General features: G+C 30.6%; 1 protein-coding gene across 2 annotated transcripts in view; it reads left to right on the top strand.

The window, feature by feature from the left end:
- CNTNAP4 (contactin associated protein family member 4) overlaps positions 1-6000 on the top strand; it is a 231814-nt gene that overhangs the window by 2372 nt on the left and 223442 nt on the right. The window lies entirely within an intron of this gene.

The raw sequence follows: 6000 nt of genomic DNA, 5'->3' as shown, positions 1-6000 counted from the left end.
GCTTAAATACCAGATGCTCATTATCTGAACTGAGCATATTTTCTTTCCTTCCTGTTAAAGCACTGGCAGAGTCACATCACAGAGATGGTGAGGGTAGAAGCAATATCTGTATGGAAAGAAAGTGAATGCCAAAGCAAGGAGGAATGTTCAGGAATAACCTTACAGACCAGTGGCAGGGGCAGCTCCTTGGAAACATTGGAACAATGACAGAGAAGTTTGAAGTGTTGTGTGGGTCTATAGACTAGGGTTTTGCATAAGGATGGTTTGTAAACCAAGCATGCTCCCATGAGCCAGAAGTTCACACTGCAGCACAAAAATGATCTTGTGCTGTCATTCAGTAATGATATCTCATTTGATACTCAAGTGCATAGAGTAGCCCTAAACATGAATACTAAGTTCCTCTTGTTAAACACCCTTCTGCAATCCAGCCACAGCTTTAATTCTCTTCATCATTCTGCATTGTACAGTTTATGAATACATCCATTTTCACAGGACCATGATAATTGAATTGCACATTAATAGCATTTGGCACTATGCACAAAGCTAAATCAGTCGATTACAGGGAGGTATATTAAAACCGTTGCAAAAAAAAAAAAAAAAAAAAAAAAAAAAAAAAAAGGACTTGCAGCATACAGCAACTCAGTAAAACACTAGGGGTCACTCTTACAATTTAGGAAACAATATTTGAGGAAAAGACTCAAACTGCTTGCTCTCAATGCAGAATTACGAAGCATAAAATAAATCTGGTATGAAAAACATTTATTTTTGGCTTTCAAATACTTCTCAAAATCAGCCAAACTCAAATACAGTATAAAATGAGTGACCTGAATTAATAGATTTTTCACACTTAGGCTAATATTTGTAAATGATTTGTTATTTTATTTATGAATGTATCCCAGCTACTATGTCAAAACATTCATTTGAACTGAGAAAGGAAGAACTCTACCCGTTCTACAGGAAATGAAACTGATTGTAGAAATGTGAAATTGGATTAAAAAGGAATGAATGTTAACATCTGAACAAAAGAAAGCTTGGCCAACCTAGTGTCTTTCTCCATTCCAGTATCTAACCTGGGAAAAATAAATAAATAAATAAATAAATAAATAAATGAATGAATGAATAACCACCACACACAAAAACAAACAAACAAACAAACAGACAAATAAAACTTTTATATATATAAACATATATCATATCATATCATATCATATTATATTATATTATATATTATTTTGGAAATAAATCTTTCACTGGAAGAATTAGTTTATTTTAAAAGTGACAGTTTCCATCTCATGTATCAACATGTGAACTTAGTGCATTAGATTTCGCAGAATAATCTCAGGAGAAAGCCTTTTCATAACTAATGATTATAGCCAATACACGTAGCTGCCATTATATATTCATTTGAACTTTAATCTTTTCTTCTTAAGAAGTTAATCAGGAGTTGAAATCACTTTCATTAAATCTATTATAGACATTAATATATTCAAAGATGTTTATGAAAGCATGTAAAAATCAGTTTCCTTGCATGAATTTTCGTGGATAGTGGATTGTCAATCATCAAAGTAAATAAGATACTTTTTTTTTTTCTTCCTCTAAAGTGATCAACTACATTTCCTTTAATTTTGTGTTTGTTTTTTAATACCAGATCATGAATACTTCATCTTTCTTTGGCTAACAGATATAAAGAAAATATATAAAATATATAAAATATATAAAGACCAAAGTAACTAAGTCAATTCTGTAAAGTAAAATTCTTAGACCAAATATTCACATATTCAGAGTTATTTCTGTGTTAAAGAAAACTCAGGATTCCTTCTTTCAATAAATGATTGTTGCATTTTTAAGTATTTTGAAGATGACAGATACATCATCTATAAAATGAGAGTTAATATGATTTTTTTTTTCTTTATCATTTTGAAAACATAATTATAACTTTTCCTACCAAAAGAGGTAATAATTGCTGCTGGAAAAACAAATCTTGTTAAAGTTCTATAGTAATGCTTCTCCTTGATATCTGCTTCCTTTGTTTTCTTCCTCATAAAGAATTACACTCCCAAGGCATTGAGAAGCTTGAAAAACATATCTGTGAACAGGAAAGTGTGTAAGGTCAAAAGTGAGTTTTAAATAGTTTTAAATGAGGTATTAAATCATAACTTCTTTAAACTTTTTTTTTTTTTTTCACTGTAAGCTCTCTAAACCTCAAATATTGCATGAAATATGATAAAAGCCTCTACACATATTGACTCAACAGACTAAAAATTTTTAATGTTAATTTTGTAAATGGAATTAAAAACAAAACATGTAAATTCTTTCCATGTAAATTCTCAGTTCTTTATACTTCCCTTTGTAAAACTATTCAGTTTTACAAAACCTTCTATTTTCTCAATTCAGATTTCCATATTTTTACTTCAAAGACTGTATTTTTATAAACCCCAAAATGTTTATTATTATTTTTATCAACAATTTATTATTATCATCATCGTCATCACCATCATCATTGTTATTAATATGCCGGACTTCCTGCTAAAAGCTTCCTCTAAGTCCAGCAAAGAATGACTATTAATGATAGTGAGATTTTCATATAGAGGAGTCCACAATCATATATGTTCATAATATTATCATATGCAAGTCACTGTACAAGTAATATCAACAGTGAAGAAGTTTACTTACTACAAGAAAAGTATTGCAATGTAATTTAGAAAATGTTTTGAATTTTGTTTGGAAGTAAGTCATCAGTGCTGAAAAGTTCTCTTTCTATTTTAACAACTTCATGAAATTGCATTTAAAATATACAAAAATGTTGTTTCTCAGGAACAACTTAAATTAAATTGAAATTCTTTTACCTCTAGTTGAAGTGAAATGTAGAGGAGGAGAAAATAGATTATTAATTCTCATTTAGCCTCATTACTATGTATCTTATGTTTATCATTCACTATTTCATCTCTGAGATAGCAATGGAGATCCTATCAGAGAACAGGCCACATCTGGGCTGTTATTTACATGAATTAGAGATGTCTCTGGTATATATTGAATGTTTTTAGTATAGTAACTATACTAAAGCTTGTATCAACATTATATTGAAACCAATGCCAATGGAAACATCTATCAAAATTTGTTTCAGACTTTCAAGGTTAAGAATTCACAGGAAGATGTTGGGTCGATTACATGGAGTGTAATCAACAATTTACATTCCATTGCTCTAGGTTCTCAAATTCCCACGAACGTGTTTGTCCCTGAGCTCAGTCAGCGGAATGGATGGAGAAAATCTGGTCATGATTGATGGATAGTAACAGACAAGTAATGACATCCTCAAATAAGGATAGAATCAATTAAAATAAATAAATAAATAAATAAACAGAATGTTATATGTGAAATTATCAGTGATAGTAATAGCTTTTGCATCATATGTTATTATCTAATGTGTTTTAGTTCAAGTACTGTTAAACATTAAGGGGTTCAGAATAATAACTAACTTATTCAGATCTTGGTAATACTGTATTTACCATTCTGCTTTCTTTTTTCACGTGTAAGCATGTATCAACATTCATCAAGAAAGACCAACTTTAACTAAAGTGTTGTATTCAATTTCGCATGATTCACAAAATAATGTATATTTCTATCATTTTATATGAGTATAAATGCTCAAGTTTAGTAATATGTTTTTGAATATGTCTATGTAGCAGTAGAAAATGACATGCTACATATATGTGTTTCTCTTCTTATATATCTGCAACTTCATCAGTTCATTTTATGAAAAAAACTTGGGCAAGCTAAAAAAAATGTAGATACTAAAACCTTCATCTGGAAAAAAATAGGTCAAATTTTTCTCCCAGCCCTTCCACCCTCCCCTCTCTTTCCCCCTCTCCCCCCCCCCCCCCCCCCCCCCCCCCCCCGTCCCAAAAAATAAATAAATAAAAAGAACTCTTGGATGCCAGAGAAATATTCCATGTTTTGAATATTGGCTATCTTTTCCTCCAGAAATGAACCTTCACTTTGGTGCTACTTGCAAGCTTGCAAGTTTATTGTGAAATATATTAAAAGGTTAGAGTTCTGTTTTGTGGGAAAGTTTCTCAGTACTTTTTTTGTGTTTGTTCTTTTTTAGTTGCTAACAAGATTTCTGGTTATAGCAGAGGGTGGAGCAGTGAGACCATTCAAAGGGCTCAAATGTCCTGGAACACACTAGACAGCTTTCTGGTCTATATAATAGAATCACAGAACCACAGAATATTTGGGGTTTTCCCATGAGCAGGGAAATCTTCCACTAGATTGGGTTTCTCAAAGCCCCGTCCAACCTGGACTTAAACAGGTCCAATGATGGGACATCAACAACATAAAGAAATACTAACTTTTAAAACTAGTCACGTCTGTAAGTGACTCCGGAAGTATACGTTGACTTCTTTAAGAGGTTCTGTAGTGTAAAGTGATTTTTTTTTTCTTTTGCTTCTCAGTTTTCAGTTATGTCATCAAGAGGAAAGGAAAGTAAAACTATAGTGAAAATTTTGTGCTTTGGTATTTTTGTACAATTGCTTGCACTTTTGCCTTGCCTTGCCTTGCCCTGCCTTCCCTTCCCTTCCCTGCCCTGCCCTGCCCTGCCCTGCCCTGCCCTGCGCTGCCCTGCCTTGCCCTTTTTTATTTTCTTTTTAATTTCTATTCTCTTTTTTTTATTATTATTATTTTATTTTCCCTTTTCTTTTTTATTTTCTCTGTTAAATATAATTTAAAAAAAAAAGGCAGATATATTTGATAGTTCTTTATTGTAAAATATTTTTACAGTGTGTGTAACTTGCAACTTAAATTTTTACAGGCTAGACCTGTGCGTGATTTCTAGGTTAAAAATGAAAAAGAAATGTATGTTTCCATGCAATACCATTTATTACTTTCCTATCGTGACAAAAGCTGCTTCAATATGCCTTAAAAATAGAATTTATAATATATATATATATATGTTGTGATTATAAAAATGGCTCTGTTTTGATTCGTTTTTGTAAAAAATGATGGAATGTTAATGTATAAGTGATTTTGGTTACTACAACTTTTATCTTTGTGATGGTTTACATTTATGTACTTATTAATTCTTAATGATCTATTGTGTTTGTTTTATGAATGTACAAGTATAACATTACAGATTAATATTTGTCAAAGGAATACTCTATAGGTCTCCCTCCATCAGTCAAAGCCTATACCACCAGTCTTCAATTAAAACTGTGAAATGAAGATGTTCGGTGTCTTGTTTTGATTTTCTTTTCAGATTCACCAGTGTTTATTACAAATTTCTATGCAATTTTTAGTAAGCAAAATATGATATGGAATAGAAGAAAAAAATTTTGTTTATGTACTACTTATAGCATATTTTCAATGAAATAATTTTAAAAGTGATTGAAAACTTGAAAACATTTTACATTTTGAACAGATTAAAATTAGTACCTACAGAAAAAATATTTAAACTTACTTCTCAACAGACTATTCAAAAACAAACAGACATACAAAACACCTATGTTTAAGGTTTTAAATCACAAAAGATTGATATAACAAACATAAAAACAAATAAAACATTTTTAGGAAATGTATGTGTTAGGTCTAGTTACTTTTTTATTAATTATATCTTCTTCCTTGATAGTGTTCAAAATAAGTTACTGCTTATTCCTTTTTGGTAGAGTACCTACTTGCTTCTATAACAAACTTTTAGTAATTAATGTATGTGGTCTTGAGGGAAATTTAGATTAGAAACATCGTGATGGAATATTTGAATTTATTTTTATTACTTAATATTATTCTTTATTCAGATGTTAACTGAAGTAGATCTTGCTCTTTTAAGGGTTCGATGTGCCTAATTTAAAATTCAAATAGAAATTTTTCCCAAAACATAATTGTTCTTAAAAATATGATTTTATAAAGATCTTTTTTGCCCAGTATATTTAAAGTTTGTCCTCCACTAATTCCCAGCTGTGTCTGCTTAACATGTTCTAAGCAAAACAAAACAAGCAAACAAAATTGTCA

The sequence above is a fragment of the Anas platyrhynchos genome, chromosome Z (genome assembly GCF_047663525.1).
Source record: "Anas platyrhynchos isolate ZD024472 breed Pekin duck chromosome Z, IASCAAS_PekinDuck_T2T, whole genome shotgun sequence".
Lineage (NCBI taxonomy): Eukaryota > Metazoa > Chordata > Aves > Anseriformes > Anatidae > Anas > Anas platyrhynchos.
The sequence above is the reverse complement of the archived record's forward strand: the minus strand, read 5'-3'. Positions and strand labels throughout refer to the sequence as shown.